The sequence below is a fragment of the Tachyglossus aculeatus genome, chromosome 5, assembly GCF_015852505.1.
Source record: "Tachyglossus aculeatus isolate mTacAcu1 chromosome 5, mTacAcu1.pri, whole genome shotgun sequence".
Classification (NCBI taxonomy): Eukaryota; Metazoa; Chordata; class Mammalia; order Monotremata; family Tachyglossidae; genus Tachyglossus; species Tachyglossus aculeatus.
In genome coordinates this window covers 56824716-56843726 of record NC_052070.1, presented here as the reverse complement: position 1 = coordinate 56843726, position 19011 = coordinate 56824716, and the positions used below count along the sequence as shown (strand labels likewise).

Genomic DNA, 19011 nt, shown 5'->3' with positions numbered 1-19011 from the left:
GGGACAATACAGCAGAAGCAAGACCAATGATCACTACCTTCAAGAAGCTTTTACTCAAATGAGGGAAGCAGCAAAAATGATTTATAAGTACTGGGAGATATCAGGGAGGAGGACAGTCATCAGAATGAAAGAGTAGAATAAATCATCAATATATAAATAAATGTATATAATGGGAAGCAGTATGGCCTAGTATGCCTGTCAACCTACGCATCAAGCAAAAACTCCTCACTTTCGGCTTCAAGACTCTCCATCACCTCGCCCCCTCCTACCTCACCTCCCTTCTCTCCTTCTCCAGCCCAGCCCACACCCTCCGCTCCTCTTCTGCTAACCTCGTCAGTGTACCTTGTTCTCGCCTGTCCCGCCATCGACCCCCGGCCCACATCCTCCCCCTGGCCTGGAATTCCCTCCCTCCACACATCCACCAAGCTTGCTCTCTTCCTTCCTTCAAAGCCCTACTAAGAGCTCATCTCCTCATTCATTCATTCAATCATATTTATTGAGCGCTTACTGTGTGCAGAGCACTGTACTAAGTAAGCACTTGGGAAGTACAAGTTGGCAACATATAGAGACGGTCCCTACCCAACAGTGGGCTCAATGTCCTCAGTGAGGACAGTCTCACAGTCCTCCAAGAGGCCTTCCCAGACTGAGCCCCCCTTTTCCTCTCCTCCTCCCCATCCCCCCGCCCTACCTCCTTCCCCTCCCCACAGCACCTGTATATATGTTTGTACAGATTCATTACTCTATTTTACTTGTACATATTTACTATTCTATTCATTTTGTTAATGATGTGCATTTAGCTTTAATTCTATTTGTTCTGACAACTTGACACCTGTCCACATGTTTTGTTTTGTTGTCTTTCTACCCCTTCTAGACTGTGAGCCTGTTTTGGGGTAGGGGCCATCTCTATATATTGCCAACTTGTACTTCCCAAGTGCTTAGTACAGTGCTCTGCACACAGTAAGTGCTCAATAAATATGATTGAATGAATGAATAGAAAGAACACAGGCCTTGGAGTCTGAGAACCTGGGTTCTAATCCCTGCTCTACCAATTGCTTGCTGTGTGACCTTGGGCAAGATGTTTTACTTCTCCATGTCCGTTTCCTCCAATGTAAAAAAAAAATTAGGATTAAATGCCTGTTCTCCTTCCTACTCAGAGCGTGAGCCCCATGTGGAAGAGGGACTGTGTCTGACCTAATTATCTTGTACCTACCCCAGTGCTCAAAAAAGTGCTTAAAATTACCTTAATAATAACAGTAATAATAATTTACACACATGCCATGGATAAGCATAAACTGCCCAGGTGCTAAGAGGGTGTTGAGGCAGAAAAGTAGAGAGGAAAGCTTTCGGGGGTTTCTTTGGGAGGCAAGGAAAGTGCTAGTACAGTGTTCTGTATAGTAAGTGCTCAATAAATACCACTGATTAATTGATTGAAGAGCAAAGAGCGAAGTGGGATGTAGCAGGGGAAGAGAGCAGATAGGTAAGAGGAAGCCAGTAGCATTTTGAAGTGAATTGTCAAGAGATTTTCTCTTATACGGGAAGCAATGAGGAGTCTCTGGAGGTCTGAATGTAGGTAAACGTTGAACTACAATTGCATCTAGACTAATGCTCATTGTGGGCAGGGAACACACCTGCCAACTCTGTTGTATTGCCCTCTCCCAAACTCTTAGTACAGAGCTCTGCGCCTAGTAACTGCTCAGTAAATACCATTGATTGACTTGCCCCCATAATATAAAGTAATTCTCTCTCAACCCACTTTTCCTTCCCAATTTTTCACATTTACAGTAATAATAATACTAATGATTATTATTAAGACCTTGCTGTGGAATAAACTTTGGTGTAGATGCAAGAATGTGAGAACAGACATTGCCTGTGCCACAGAGTGACTGAGGCCCAGAGACAAAGTGACTCATCCAAGGTTGAACAGCAGCTGGAACTCAAGCCTGGGTCCCCTGATTCCTGGGTTTGTGCTGTCCCACTAGCCCAAGCTGTCTCCCCTCTTCCTTCCTCTCTACGTCTTCTTCCTCTCCTTCTTTTCCACTGCTCTGTCCTCTTCTCTTTCTCCTCATCCTCCTGCTCTGGTTTCCTCATCACCACCAGAATGCAACTGGGGCTCGGGATGCAAACAAGCCAAAAGAGTTAGGGTTGCCAGGGGAAGGTATCTACCACCTCTGCTGCATTGTACTCTCCCAAGTGTTTAGCACAGTGCTCTGCACACAGTAAGCACTTAATAAATCGCACTGCTAATTATAAGGACATTAACTCTGAAGTGCTGTAATTGCCAATCAAGAATGCCTTCGGTTCTGGAAGCTAGGCACTATTATGGGGACTACAACTGCATTAGTGTTTAAATCTCCAGCATAGTCACCCTGCACCTTGATTGATTGAAACATGAGCCCCATTCCCAGCTGACATCCTGTGTAGGGAAACCTGGAATTCCTGGCTCCAGTTGAATCCCAGGTGATGCAAGGCTCCCCGCTGCTGGCCAGAAAAGTGAAACGACTTGCCCAAGGTCATACAGCTGGCAAGTGGACAAGTTAGGATTAGAACCTAGGTCCTCTGATTCAGTCAATCATATTTATTGAGCACTTACTGTGTACACAGCACTGTACTAAGCATTTGGGAGAGTACAATATAACAATAAAACAGACACATTCCCTGCCCTCACCAAGCTTACAGTCTAGAGTGGGAGACAGACATTAATATAAATAAATACATTAAAGATATGAATTAGAGAAACAGCGTGGCTCGGTGGAAAGAACATGGGCTTGGGAGTCAGAGGTCATGGGTTCTAATCCCAGGTCCACCACATGTCTGCTGTGTGACCTTGTGCAAGTCATTTAACTTCTCTGAGCCTGTTACCTCATCTGTAAAATGGGGATTAAGACTGTGAGCCCCACATGGGACAACCTGATCACCTTGCATCCCCCTCAGCGCTTAGAACAGTTCTTCACACATAGTAGGCGCTTAACAAATGCCATCATTATCATTATTATTATATGTGCACAGTGCTATGTGGCTGGGAAGGGGGATGAATAAAGGGAGGAAGTCAGAGTGACACAGAAGGGAGTGGGAGAAGAGGAAAGGAGGGTTCAGAAAGGGAAGATCTCTTGGAAGAGATGTGCCTTCTATAAAGCTCTCTGAAGGAGGGGAGAATAATAGTCTGTAGGATATGAAGAGGGAGGGCATTCCAGGCCAGAGGCAGGATGTGGGCGAGAGGTTGGCGGTGAGATAAATAAAATCAAGGTACAGTGAGAAGGTTGAAATTTGAGGGGTGAAGTGTGCGGGCTGGAAGTGAGGTAGGAGGGGGCAAGGTGATGGAGTGTTTCAAATCTGATGGTAAGTAGTTTCCATTTGATACGGAGGTGGATGGGCAACCACTGGAGGTTCTTAAGGAGTGGGGATACTCTGAGGCTCTGGCTCTTTTCAAAGTGCTCCGGGCAGGGCATCAGAGCCACTCTTCAGGAGTGCCAGGCCTCCCACTCCACACACACTTTTCAGCTGCAGATCCAATTGTAGCCGGGACACGACTTTGATTGGTTTCTATTGGGCTACACTTACCACCTAATCTAAACACTCTCCACGGCCGTCTTGCACCTGAAGTGGATTAAGCAACCAAGAGAGCTTTTTCCCCAGAATTGAGTGGCATTGATTTGATGACTGGTTAGCAGGCTGGATACAGACAACAGGGGTCTGACTAGAGGATTCTTTTCACCAGCAATGGGTAGAGATCAATAAACTATTAATAACTGCTAAGATTTAGGGCAAGATTGGTGTAATGCAGTTTAGCGACTAGAATTTACCAAAGCTGACAGCTTCTCAGAAGGGTAAGTTATTATGTGAGGGAAAGGAAAAGTCCATGTATAAAGCCAGGGCAGCACTGGAGGGCATACTAGTTTGGTTCAACAGTCAACTCATCCTCTTTAACTTTGGGTAAAAATCCCCTCCTTTATCTGGGCCCAGATAAGGTATGGAGAAGTAACTCTCTCTCTCTAATCCTCTTTTCCTTGCCGGTTATTCCACATTTATAGGAATAATAAGAGTATTAGTGACATTAAGAGCTTACTCCGGAATAAACACTGGAGTAGATGCAAGGTTGTGAGCTTGGACAGTCTCTGTTCCATTCTGTCCCATACTGGACACAAAATCTATCTGTCCCCATTTTACAGATGAAGTGACTGAAGCCTCCAGAGAGGTTAAGTGACTTGTCCAAGGTTGCACAGCAGGGTTTGGTAGAGCTGGAACTCAAACCTGTGTCTCCTGACCCCTAGGCCCATGCTGTCTCCAGTCTTCCTTCCTCCAGACTGTGAGCTCATTGTGGGCAGGGAATGTGTTTGATGTTATATTGTACTCTCCCAAGGCAAGTGGCAGTACCAGAATTAGAACTCAGGTTCTCTGGCTCCCAGGTCTGTGCTCTTTCCACTAAGCCATGCTGCCATCCTCTAATGATCCCAAATCTTCATATAATTACAGAAACCCCCAACTCCTGGATTGAAAGGATCAGTAGGACACATTCTGGGAGTCAGGAGCTCTGCCCACAGTAAGCACTCAATAATTACGATTAATAAATAAATGAAAATACTTCTTCCTTTCCTTCTTTTCTGCTTCTCTGCCCTCTTCTCTTTCTCCTCATCCTTCTGCCATAGTTTCCTCATCACCATCAGAATGATCTTCCCACCACTTGTGCCAAGAAAATCCTGAGGTTGGCAGCTGTGTCCTTCCTTTTATCTCTGGAGACCCTTGAAGATAGGACCCATGGCTTGATCTGTATCTGTATCCCATACACTTAGTACTTTACTAGCTCCCCAAGAGTGCTCCATGTGGAATTGCCGCTTGATTTATTTTATTTTAATATGTCCCCCTGATTCAATCAGTAGCATTTACTGAGCTCTTTGCAGAGCACTATACGAAGCACTTGGGAGAATGCAATATAACCGAGTTGGTAGACAAATTCCCTGCCCACAAACTCCTTGGGGTTAGGGATTGTGTCCACCAACTCTATTATATTGCACACTCCCAAGGGCTTAGTACAGTGGCCTGAACACAGTAAGCATTCAATTGAGAAGCAGTGTGGCCTAGTGGATAGAGCATGGGCCTGGGAGTAAGAAGGAGCTGGGATTAAAACCCATCACTTGTCAGCTGTGTGACCTTGGACACATCACTTTACTATGCCTCAGTTACCTCAGCAGCAAAATGGGGATTAAGACTGTTAGCCCCATGTGGGACAGGGACTGTGTCCAACCTTATTAGCTTGCACCTACCCCACTGCTTTGTACAGTGCCTGGCACATAGTAAGTGCTTAACAAATACCACTGATTGTTGCTTGACCCAAAGAAGCCTCGCTTTTAAACAAACTCTGTTAATTTGCTTCTGTTGCATGCCTGGAAAGTTTGCCATGCCAACTGCTGCCTTATCCAGGTTAAATTGGCAGGATGTGGTCCAGAGTTTTGTTTTACCAGAGGCTGGGCTGTTTAATCAATCAATTAATGGTATTTACTGAGCACTTACTGTGTGCAAAGCACTGTACTAAGCACCTGGGAGAGTACAGTGCAACAGAGTTGATAGACATGTTCCCTGCCCTCAAAGAGCTTACAGTCTAATGGTGTTGGTCAACAGCTAGTCAGTGCCCTGTCTTGGGCCTGCTGCTTGCCCATTTAAAAAGGGGCATTTGGTGCCAGTCCAGGCGTGTAACTCTACATCTGGAAAATCAGGGATCTGCTGGTAGGTTGGATTTCCTTTGGGAGCAAGATGAATGGGGTAGGGAGTAGGTGAGAGAGGTGGTCTCTAGCACCCCTCTTCTATTGCCTAGACATCACCTCTCTCTCCATCCCCATGCAAGATGCACATGGCTAACGTTTGATCTGGGGGTCAGCCTGAGGGTCTGGGAGCAGGACCAGGCCTAGAAAATGCTCTGTAGCCCCAAGGCAGTGCCAGGTCAATGTCGGGTACCTTTAGAAAAGTCGGTCCCGACACCGAGACTTCCTATCGCAGACTCGCCCAGAGCGATCCAGATGAGGAAGAAGGAGGCAAGGTGCTAAATTCAAAGGAAAGCTTCTCAGAATCCACCAACGGCACTTTCACATGAGGTCTGGGATTCAGACTCCAGAGGGTTGGAAAAAGAGACGGGGGAAAACCCTTACTGAGACCTTGCAGATAAATTCTCCCAAACTACTAACTGCAAACTTCCACCAGCCCGCCCAGAGCCGGGATTACAACCCAGGTCTCCTAAAGCCCAGGCCTGAACTCTTTACCCTATGCCATACTGCTTCTATAAACTGGTTCCCTAAGAATAGGCTGCTACAGAGTCAGTGAGAACTTGTGTCAACCTGTGCAGAAAGTACCACCAGATACAAGATGCCTGAAAGAGTGAATGAAACTTCCCAGAATATTCCCTACTTATCCCTTTAATCCAGGAGTTGGGGGGGTACTGTAAATACACGATGATTTGGGATCATTAGAGGAGGGCAGCATGGCTTACTGGAAAGAGAGAACAGATCTGGGAGTCAGAGGACCCGAGTTCTAATTCTGGTAATGCCACTTGCCTGTTGTGTGACCTTGGGCTAGCCACTTAACTTTTTTGTGCCTAACTTTAAATATTCAAATGAAATATTTCAATTTTAAAATTTCAACATTTAGTCCCCCTCCCTCTTAGGTTGTGACACCTATTTGGGACAGGGACTGTGTCCAGCTTATCTACCTTAGCACTTAGCACAGTGCCTGTCACAGAATAACTGTGTAATGAGTATCATTATTATTATTAATTAATTAATAATGACATTTATTAAGAGCTTACTATGTGCAAAGCACTGTTCTAAGCGCTGGGGAGGATACAAGGTGATCAGGTTGTCCCACAGGGGGCTCACAGTCTTAATCCTCATTTTACAGATGAGGTAATTGAGGCCCAGAGAAGTTAAGTGACTTGCCCAAAGTCACACAGGTGACAATTGGCGGAGTCTGGATTTGAACCCATGACTTCTGACTCCAGCTCCATGCTCTTTTCACTGAGCCACGCTGCTTCTCCAATTATTACTACTACTACTGTGTTTACTATGTAACAAGTGCTAAGGGGACTATAATCAGATCAGACCCTGACCCTGCCCCAAATGATGGGGGTCACAGTCTAATTGGAAGGGAGAACAGGAACTGAACCCTCATTTTACAGACGAGGAAACTGAGGTGACACGGAACCAATAAGTGACTTGCCTAGAGTCACCCAACAGACAAGTGACAGAGCCAGGATTAGAACCTGGGTCTCTGGACTCCTAGTCTCACGCTCTTTCCACTAGGCCATGCTGCTTCCTGGGATCTGAGCAGAAGACGGGAGAAGATCACCTATAAAGTAACTTAGCACGGTACCAGCGCTTAGTACAGTACTCGGCACACAATGAGCACTTATCAAATACCATCATCACAAAGAGACTTCCAACCTCCATCCCCCTGGCAGCCAACCAAAACCAATTCCCGCTTAAAGAAAACCAGGTACTCTGGGTTTCCCAGTTTTTGGAGATTTGTTGAAAGCCAACAGCTGTTGATCCTGCAGGATCCTCCCCGGCGAGAGACAAAATCACCAAGTCCGGTGAATTTAAATATGTTTAGTTTATCCAAGCATATTTAAATATTGCCAATTAGCCAAACACAAGGATGTCTAAAACAGGAAAGCTGCTGGGAGAGAGGAGCAAGGGAGAGGGAGCCAGGCAGAGGAAAAATGTTATTTTCCAAGTGCCGCGTGCAACCGAGCTGGAAATTTTATTACTCTTTCTCAGAGGCCGTCTGAACTCTTCTTTTAGGGCCTTTAAAAAACCATTAGCGTTATTTTCTCCCCCCTTTCAACTTGAAAACTGTTCCGATAATAAAACCGCTCAGTGGGTGAAAAACATCCACAGCATCAAATCAAACGCAGGGCTGTTAAAAAGGCATAATGGAAGCCGGCGAGGGGAGAGGAAAAAAAAAAAAGAAAAAAGACACAACAACAACAAAAAATTCTCGAATAGGCGCAGGGTGACTATGCTGGAGATTTAAACACTAATGTAGTTGTAGTCCCCGTAATAGTGCCCAGCCTCCAGAACCGAAGGCATTCTCGATTGGCAATTACAGCACTTCAGAGTTAATGTCGTTATAATTAGCAGTGCGATTGCCTCTGTTCCATTACCAACACCTCATTATGCCGATAGCGGAGCAGCAGTGACCCATCGGAAACAGATTCCGGCTCTCACCAGCTCTGCACCAAGGGGTTTCGCTCCTCCTCGCCTCTGCCTAGACTTCTTCCTCTTGCCCACACTCTTCCGAGATGGTTTCTAGAGTCAGAGAGGGCAGGGGTGGGTCGAAGGTGGCGGTCTTTCCTCCCAGCAGGGCGATTTCATCTGATTCTTTTGGTCGTCTCCGGCCCCCTTCTCCCAGCCCACGTCCTCTGACTCTAGGTGCCTCTGGCTTCCCTCTCTGCTTCCCATCCTCTCCCGGGTTCCTTCCATCCTCCCATCCCTTCTGTTTCTTTCCCCCAGAACCACAGCCCCCAACCAGCCCACTTCCTCTTCCTCTCCGTTTCTCAGCTGGGCTTCCTCCCCAGCCTTTCTTTTCTCCTTGCTTTTCCCGCCTCTCTCTGCTGCCATGGAAACACACCTCATCCTTCATCCTGATTGAGCAATATGGATCAGACCAGTCGAACTATTTGAATTCAAACTTGGATGGAGGGAAGGGGTGAGGGAGGGAGAACTAATTAATCAATCAATCTATCAGTGTTATTTACTGAGCACAAACTCACCTGTGCTGGGCACCTGGGGCATTGGAGAGAGTCGAGGGCGGAGACTCAAATTTACTGCATGGAAGGAGGCAATGGTAAACCACTTCCATATTTTTACCAAGAAAGCTCTATGTATACACTACCAGAATGATTGCAGATGGAGGTGGGGCTTTCTGGGAGTCCATGGAGTTAATATGTGTCAGAGACGACTCGACGACGTAAGACGGGACAAGACTGTGTGCTGAGCACTGTATTAAGTGCTTGGGAGAGCATAATATAACAAGAGTTTGTAGACACACTCCCTTCCCACAAGGAGCTTACAGTCTAGAGGAGGAGACAGATATTAATATAAACAAATAAATTATGGATGTGTACAATAGTGTTGTGAGACTGAAAGAGAGGGGTTACTACCAAGTGCCCAACGTACCCGATGTGGATAATGCATTGCCAGTTGGCCCCTCCAGCCCCAGCCTGGGACATGGAATGAAACAGACCAGACTTCACAATAAGTACCAGCCCAGGAATCCAGGATGTGCAAACAAAAGTTAAATGGTGGGTCCAGTGGTAAAAGAGCAATGAGACTAGTGGAAATGAAACAGTGAGGCTGAAAATAAGACTTTTCCGTGTTCTTTCCATTTCCTTTGCATTTGTTTTTCATAGATAACCCCCTATACGAGAATCAGTGGATTCAAGTCAAGCAATGAGTCTCTCCCTGGGTACCTGCATACTGGGTGCCGAGGGGAATTTCAGTGGTTGGAGAAGATATATTCTCTGCCGTCCAGGAGCTGAGAGTCCAATGGAAGAGGCGAGATAACAAAAACACATTCTATGGCATAAGCCCAAGGCATAGAACTGAAGCATGAGAAACCACAGGAAGTGCTGTGTAAATAAGAGCAGTTTGCTTCTGCCTCTGAACTGTGGGCCTCGGTTGATCTGGCTAGTGTGGAGAAGGCTGGAGGAGTCGGTGGGCCCTGGGCCAGTGAGAGAATAGAGGAGCAACATCCCCAAGGCTCAGGGCTGGGGCCCAGGACAGCCTAGACCAGGCAGAGGCCTGGTGAGGCCTTGGTTTTCTCTTCCACCCCCTTGCATGATCCCAGATTGGGGCCTTGAAAATGTCCTCCTCCCCTTCCATCCAATCTCCAGAGAGTTGTGCAGAGGGGGTAGCTACTATTCTCCTCCTCTCACAGAGGGGAAGACTGAAGTGCAAAGAGGGTAAATGACCTATAAGGGCCCTCATTGGCAGAGTCGGCAAAAGAATGGAACGGCCAGACCTGGCATGCTGGAACCCTGACCCACCATCAGATGTGCCACCCTTGAATGTGCAAAGACCAAGAGGAGAGGATCGGATCTCTGGGCCACCCTGAGCTTGTAGTCTGTCCCTTCTGGGAGCCCAGCACTGTCACAGGACGGTGTACCTGTCAGAGGGGTACGTTGGGGGTCTTCCCGCTGTGGGCGTATTTATGTGTGGGGGAGTTGAATCTCTGAGGCACCTCCAAAAAAGGAACCCCCAGTAGTTGCTCTGAGTCCCCAAAAGAGAGACCTTGCTGACCCAGACTTGTCCGGGAGCCTGCCCTCAGGAAAACCCTCTGCCAGCAAGCCACTGGGCAAGTCATTACAAGACAACGGGTAGCTCATTAGTCATGATGAATAGCAGACTGGAGGACGTGTTCTATGGAAAATGGACAATAGGAACGTGTTCACTTATTCTTAGGTACAATAGAAAATAATGATCTGCAGTAACTGATAATCCGAAACGAGCCCAATTAGGATCATGAATCAAGAAAAGCTCTAAGCCACAAGCCCGATTCTTCATGGATTCCCGAGCACAGGGTGCACAGTTTTAAATCAAAATTTGCCAGCCTAAACTCTTAGCTGTTTAATTCCTAGCCTTAGCACTTGCGTACATATTCTTATGTATATATCTAATATATATACACACACACACACACATATATATATATTTCATTTCTATAGTCAATTACTTGTTCTGCTGTTCACCCTGATCTAGTTGATGTATTTCTTGTTATATTTTCCTGCTCCCACCATTTGCAAATAATTTGGGCCTACTGGTCTCCCCCATTAGATCGTGAGCTCCTTGAGGGAAGGCACTGCGTTTCTTGCTTTTGTTGCACTCTTTCTAGCACTTAATATAGCATGACACACTCAGTAGTCATTCCATAAATATAACAAATCGATTGATTGATTAATTAAACTGGGCTAGAGTCCAATTCCCCTCTCAGGGTCGCACCTGGAGAATTTCCAGTACTCTACCAGTCTTGGCTACGGGAAGCAGAGTCAAGCAGAGGCTGCCCATTCCATTCCTAGTTTGGGCAGTTGCTAGCGAGTGGAAGGCAATCTGCTACAAGTCAAAACTCACCCGTGCTGGGCAGCAGCAGCAGGGGAGAAAGTCGAGGGTGGAGACTCAATTTTACTGTGCGGAAGGAGGCAATGGTAAACCACTTCTGTATTTTTACCAAGGAAATTCTATGGATACACTACCAGAACAATTGCAGATGGAGAGCGGGGCGTTCTGGGAGAGACATGTCCATGGTGAAACTCTGGTTCAGAAATGACAACGGAATTAGACAAGAGTCCAATTGGTTAGGTAGACAGTGTGTACCAATGGAGCCCAGGGGAGACATGCCCACCCCACTTTGTGAAGGACAGGAGGGAGGTGTGCACTCGTGGCCTATGGAGGGGGCTGAACTGGAAGGAAAAAGGAAATTTCCGCAGGTTGTCTGGAGCTGGGACAGGAGCACCTTGGGGTAAATACAGTTCACCAACGGGGGAGGTACCCTCCAGTGTGTTAACATGGGATTGAGGATCACTCAGATGGGATCCCCTGAATTATATTAAATCAATTAATCAATCAGTCACATTTATTGGGCACTTACTGTGTTCAGAGCACTATACTAAGCTCTTGGGAGAGTACAATGTAACAATATGAGACACATTCCCTTGCCCACAGTGAGCTTATGGTCTAGAGGGGGAGACAGCCATTAATATAAATAAATAAATTACCGATATGCACATAAGTGCTGTGGGGTTGGGAGGGAGGATAAGTAAAGGGAGCAAGTCAGGGTGACACAGAAGGGAGTGGAAGAAAAGGAAAAAAGGGCTAAGTTCAGGGAAAGCCTCTTGTAGGACATGTGGCTTCAAAAAGGCTTTGAAGAGGGGAGAGTAATTATCTGTCATAAACTTCTAGACTGTGAGCCCTTTTAGACTGTGAGCCCACTGTTGGGTAGGGACCATTCCTACCATCTCTATATGTTGCCAACTTGTACTTCCCAAGCGGTTAGTACAGTGCTCTGCACACAGTAAGTGCTCAATAAATACAATTGAATGAATGAATGAATGAATGAATGAATGAAGAGGGAGGGTGTTCAAAGCCAGAGGCAGGACATGGGCGAGAGGTTGCAGCGAGAGAGATTAATTTGGGGAATGGTGAGTAGGTTGGCATTAGAGGTGGGAAGTGTGCGGGCTGGGTTCTAGTATGAAAGCAGCAAGGTGAGGGGACAAGGTGACTGAGTGTTTTGATTATAATAATTATGGTACTTGTTAAGCACTTAGTATGTATCAAGCACTGTTCTAAACACTGAGGTAGATATAAGTGAATTATGTTGGCCAGCAGGAGCTTTCCAGGTCAGGGTTTCCAGCCTCTCTGGGTCTGGGCTGGTTAGGAAGAGGGCTAGGGGTGTGGGGAGGGTCTGCAAAGGGCCGAGCCAAGCTACTCCATAGCTTAGTACAATGCTTGGCACATAGGAAGCAGCGTGGCTCAGTGGAAAGAGCCCGGGGTTTGGAGTCAGAGGTCATGGGTTCAAATCCCGGCTCCGCCAATTGTCAGCTGTGTGACTTTGGGCAAGTCACTTCACTTCTCTGGGCTTCAGTTACCTCATCTGTAGGATAAAAGTCCTTAGTGGGTACAGACTCAACTGTACAAGTGACACATTAGAGCATGGCTTTGGGGTAACAGCACGGGCCTGGAGTCAGAAGACCTGAGTTCTAACCCCGGTTCCACCACTGGTCTGCTGTGTGACCTTTGGCAAGTCACTTAACTTCTCTGTGCCTCAATTAGCTCATCCGTAAAATGGGCATTAAAACTGTGAACCCCATGTGGGACATTGGCTGTGTCCCACCTGATTAGCTTGCATCTACTCCAGCTCTTCATACAGTGGGGTGCAGTCCCTGTCCCACAATGACTTCACAGTCTAAGAGGGAAGGAGAATGAGTATTTTATCCCCATTTTAAAGGGATTGATGCTCAAGCAGAGAGAGGTTAAATGATTTTCCCAAGGTCACACAGCAGACAAATGTCAGAGCTGAGTTCTACTCCGGGTCTCCACCAGTGCAGACCTGCGGTCTTCCCACTAGACTGTAAACTCCTTTTGAGGAGGGGATGTATCTGCTAATTCTGTTTTATTGTACTCTCCCAAGTGCTTAGTACAGTGCTCTGCACATAGTAAGCACTTAATAAATACCAATGATTGATTGATTACTCCAATCAAGATCCAGGCTACTTTTTCCCTGAGACTCTTGGATCCCTGAAATCCATTATCAGGATAGCAATCACTCACAATTCAACCCACATGCTCCCAAGTCTGGAGTGCTGAGTTTCCTGGAGTTGCTGGAGAAAGGGGCTTCCAGTCTCCCTTCCCCTCTCCTCCTGCTAATTCCCCATGTTTCCCTGGAATCTCCCTCTCTCTGAGAAGCCTGGTTATAATTTAGAAAGCACTTGGAGAAGCCCCTGGATCCCAGCCAGCAAGTTTGTGTCCATCTTTTCTGGTTGAGATGTCCAATTCTTTGCTTTACTGGGTCCCGGTGACCCCCCCCTCTGCGATCCAAGTCCTGGATTCAAACTGCACCCAAGAGAACCCTCCCTCTGCCTCAGGAGTTGATGGATGACCCCGGTACAAAGTGACAGTCCCTTCTGGCTCATCAAAGTGTAGCTAAAAACAGCCCGGTCTGGGCAATGGAAAATGTAAACCCTCAGCTTCTCTTAGGCTCCTAAACAGGTCAGCTCAAACTGCCCCCCTTTCCCAACCACCCCCTGCCAAAAAAAAAGAAATCCACTACTTTGCAAACTCCACTTCTGAAAGTAGGGCAAATGCAATTATGTCGTTCGTTGTCCCAAGCAGCGGGCAGCAGCGGGTAACTGGAGAGGAGGAAGATCGATCAGGTGTGTGAAGAGGTAGCTGGCAGTCTGCTTGCCTCAGTTTGCTGGAGAGCTCTGGTATCTTACCCCAACTACCCCAGATAGCTTTGCCTGAGCCTGGGAAAACCCTCAGATCTTGCAAGACTCAAACCCTCTGGGCCATTCTGGGGAGGGCCTGGCCTTGCCCAGATCTAGAGAAGCAGCGTGGCTCAACGGAAAGAGCACAGGCTTTGGAGTCAGAGGTCATGGGTTCAAATCCAGGCTCCACCAATTGTCAGCTGTGTGACTTTGGGCAAGTCACTTAACTTCTCTGTGCCTGTTACCTCATCTGTAAAATGGGGATGAAGACTGTGAGCCCCCCGAGGGACAACCTGATCACCTTGTAACCTCCCCAGCACTTAGAACAGTGCTTTGCACATAGTAAGAGCTTAATAAATGCCATCATTATTATTTGGGAGATTTTGGCTCAGGCAGGGGCCCCGGGGCCACCACATGGGGAGGGAGATGTGACCTGAATGGGACCTGAAGGCCCCACTTCTGGAGACCATGGAGCGAAGGCCCAGTCACCCTAGGTTAGGTTCAGTGCCGTAGGATTGTTTCGACTGGGCCCAGCCATGGTATTGGGCCCTGAGGAAGCTTGGCATAGGGAGCACCTGGTGGGCCAGATGGTGCCACTCTCTATACTGTTACTCTACCCCTTAACCACCCCTGACTCACCCCATTCTGGCATAAAGTGGCAACCCCTCCTCACCCAGGCCTCTTGGACATCCATGCTGACTCTATTCTAACAAATTTTCAGGTGGTTCAGTCCACCTCAATACAGTGTTTCTGCAAGAGCAATTATGGGGCTGGAAATAGCCAGGAATCTGGTACATTTTCTGGGCTGAATTATCCTTACAATCTACTGGATTACCCTAGCCCACCATGACCACCACCCTCCGTCCAGGCATGACCTCTGCTTCAGCCCCCTGTATACTTCTCCCTGACCACCAATTTCCCTTAACCTCTATCTTCGAACGTGCTCATGAGAAGCAGGGTGGCTTACTGGATATTGTGCAGGCCTGGGAGTCAAAAGCACAGTAAGTGCTAGATAAATATGATTGAATGAATGAATGAATCTGGGCTCCAATGCCAGCTCTGTCACTTCTCTTCTATGTGACCTTGGGCAAGGCACTTCACTTGTCTGAGCCTCAGTTCTCTCATATGTAAAATGGGGATTAAGACTGTGAGCCCCATGCTGGACATTGGCTGTGTTCCACCTGATTAACTTGTATCTAGTCCAGCGCTTAGTACAGTGTCACTCAACGAATGCCACTATTATCATTATTATTATTATTATTGCTATGTCTCTACTATCTTAAATAAAACGTTCTCTGGATCCCCCTACACCCTCCAGCTATTCCCCCCACCTCACTCCTCCTGTTCCTGTCCAAACTCTGAGAATGGGGTTCTTCTCCTCCACCTCCCATCTGACTCTTCATTGCCCTGAGAGTGCTATCTCCAAGATTTCCAATGACATCCTTCTTGCCTAGTCCAGCAGACTCTACTCTATCCTAAGCTTCCTAGACATCTCTGGGCTGAGAGATCAGCCCAGAGATCAGCCAGGGATCAACTCCAGACTGAGCCCCCTCCGCCTTACCTCCTTCCCCTCCCCACAGCACCTGTATATATGTTTGTACTTATTTATTACTCTATTTATTTTATTTGTACATATTTATTCTATTTATTTTATTTTGTTAATATGTTTTGTTTTGTTGTCTGTCTCCCCCTTCTAGACTGTGAGCCCGCTGTTGGGTAGGGACCATCTTTATATGTTGCCAACTTGTACTTCCCAAGCGCTTAGTACAGTGCTCTGCACACAGTAAGCACTCAATAAATACGATTGAATGAACGAATGAATCTCTGTTACCTTTGATACCATGGAACACTTCATTCTCCTGAAAACACTAGCTAACCTTGATTTAACTGACATGTCCTCTCCAGGTTCTCCTCCCATTTCTCAGTCTATTCCTTCTCAGTCTCTTTCGTGGGCTACCCTCTGTCTCCCACTCTCAAACTGTGGGAATTCCTCAAGCCTCTATTCTATACTCCTGGTGATCTCACTTTACACTGACTCTTTCAGTGAGCTCTACTGGTCCAAGTCTTCAAATACAGCTTCAAATGGATGAGTCCTAAATCTGCTTCATCACCCCTGACCTCTCTCTTTCACAATCTTGCACAGCCTCCTGTTTCCATTCATTCATTCATTCAATCATATTTATTGAGCACATACTGTGTGCAGAGCACTGTACTAAGCGCTTGGGAAGTACAAGTTGGCAACAACTTGTACAAGTTTCCAGGACTTCCCTTCATTGGAGGTCTCACCTAAACCTGAAGTTCAATATGTCCAAATTGAATTCCTCATCTCCCTTAGTCTGCAAACTCCTTGTGGGCAAGAAATGTTTGGACCTAATCTTTTATACTGTATTCCTCCTAGCTCTTAGTTCAGTACTCTGAACACAGTGAGCATTCAATAAATATGATTGACTGATGAAAAATGATTGATATAATATAATTGATTTCCCTTCTAAACCCTCTCATCAACCTAACTTTGCCATCACAAATGGACAATGCTACCACTCTTTCCACTCCTAAAGCCCTCAACTTTGCTTCATCTGTGACTTCTCCCTCAGTTAGATTGTGAGCCCCTGAAGTGACTAATTTATTTATTAATGGTATTTGTTGAGCTCTCAGTATGCACCAGGCACTGTTATAAGCACTGGGGTAGATACAAGGTTGTCAAGTTAGACACAGTTCCTATCCCACATGGGACTCACAGACTCAATCGCCACTTCACAGATGAAGTAACTGAGGTACAGAGAAGCTGTAAATGGCAGAACTGGGATTAGAACCCAGGTCCTTCTGAATCCCAGGCCCATAGTCTATCCATTGGCCATAATACTTCTCAATTCTTACCCATATATTCTTTCCCAGTGCTTAGTACAGTGCTCTACACACAGTAAGCACTTAATGCTATCAGTATTACTATTACTACTATTTCAGCCCCCATATTCAGTCTGTTGCTGCTGTAAGCTCATCCCTAGACAGTAAGCTTATAGTGGGCAGGGAACATGTCTGCTAACTCTGTTGTATTGTACTCTCCCAAGGGCTTAGTATCATGCTGTGTACAAAGTAAGCACTCAATAAGTACCTTTGATTGACTGACTATTGTCAGGCTTTCCTTCACCACAATATAATAATAATAATTGTATTTGTTAAGTGCTTACTGTGTGCCAAGCACTGTTCAAAGCGCTGTGGGGAATGCAAGGTAATCAGGCTGTCCCACGTGGGGCTCACAGTCTTAATCCCCATTTTACAGATGAGGTAACTGAGGCCCAGAGAAGTGAAGTGACTTGCCCAAAGTCACACAGCCGGCAAGTGGCAGAGCCGGGATTAGAACGCATGACCTCTGACTCCTGAGCCCAGGCTCTTTCCATTGAGCCATGCTTCTTCTCTAGGATGCACCCCTTCCTTTCTACCCAAATGGCCACCACTCTCCTTGAGACCCTTGTAACATCTGGACTTGACACTGCATCAGCCTCCTCTCAGTCCATTAATCAATCAGTGGTATTTACTCACGTAGGGCTTACTACGTGCAGAGCACTGTTCTGAGTGCTCAGTAGAGTACAGTACAAGAACATTAGCAGACACATTCCTTGCCCATCATGAGCTTGCATCTCTGCCTTCTCTCAATCTCTTCCTTCCCAGCTCAAACTTCACTCTACTGCCTGGATCATTTTTCTAGAACATCACTTTGCACGTATCTCCCCACTCCTCAAAAACCTCCCATGGTTGTCCTTTTCTCTCTGCATCCAGCAGAAATGCCTCACTACTGGCTTTAAAGCACTCGATCAACTCTTTCCTTCCTACTTATCCACTCTCTTCTCCCACTAGACTCCAGCTCCCATTCTTCGCTCCTCTCAAGTCAATCTATTCAATACACCTTCACTGCTAATGCTTTGCCACCTTCCTTTCTTTCCTTGCAGTCCCTCCCCCTTCACATCTGACAGATCACAGCTTTCCCCATATTCAAAGCCCTCCTGGAATCACATCTCCTCAAAGAAGCCATCCCACTTAATTTCTTCTCTCCCTTCATTATATCGACCCAATTGCAGTTGTGTGCCAACTGCCAACTGAGCCCGTGTGAACCCACAACCTCCCATCACATTGTTTGCATAATTTACAAACCCTAGTATTTAAGCACTAACTTGTGAGCTTAACCTCTTTTTCTCTTTCCTCTACAAAATTATTTCAGTGTGTCCCCCCTGTTAGATCAACAGCAGCTTGAGTCAGTGACTAGGTCTACTAACCACCTGCCGTGTGGTCTTGGGCAAGTCCCTCAACTTCTCTAGGCCTCAATTTCCTCATCTGCAAAGTGGGAATTAATTCCTAATCAATCAATCACTGGTATTTATTGAGCAGTTAATTAAGCAAGTACAGTATAGCAGAGTAGATGTTGATGTGATCTCTACCCACAGAGTTTATAGAGGGAAGGACAGACATTAAAATAAACTTTAAATGGGTACATTCATAAGTGCTGTGGGGCTGAAGGAGGGATGAATATAAAAATGGTTAAGGGGAATAGACCCACGTGAGAAGCAACCTAGTGGCCTAGTGGATAGAGCACAGGCACGGGAGTCAGAAGATCCTGGGTTCTAATGCTGGCCCTGCTACACGTCTGCTGTGTGACTTTGGGCAGGTCACTTAACTTCTCTGTGCCTCAGTTACCTCATCTGTAAAATGGGGATTAAGACTGTGAACCCCATGTTAGACATGCTATGTGTCCAACCTGATTAGATTGTATCTTTCCCAAAGTTTAGAACAGTGCCTGGCACGTAGTAAGGGCTAAAAAATGTCATTATTATTATTATTAATGTTATAACTGAGAAGCAGTATGGCCTACTGGAAAGAACACAGATCTGGGAGTTAGAGGACCTGAGCTCTAATTCTGACTCTACTTCGTACCTGATGTGCAATCTTGGGCAAGTCAATTCTCTGTGCCTCACTTTCCTCATCTGCAAAATAGGCATTTAATACCTGTTGTCTCTCCTACTTAGATTGGGAGCTCCATATGGGATCTAACTATC

The 19011-nt window shown here is 46.4% G+C and overlaps 1 protein-coding gene and 1 non-coding gene across 2 annotated transcripts in view; one reads left to right on the top strand and one right to left on the bottom strand.

Annotated features, from left to right (window-relative positions):
* The window catches only part of IGSF21 (immunoglobin superfamily member 21), a 386505-nt gene that overhangs the window by 69039 nt on the left and 298455 nt on the right, over positions 1–19011 (bottom strand). The gene's annotated exons all lie outside the window — the stretch shown is intronic.
* Positions 10965–11101, top strand: LOC119929199. Its single transcript, XR_005451335.1, has one exon. It is a non-coding gene; the product is annotated as a small nucleolar RNA SNORA7 (small nucleolar RNA).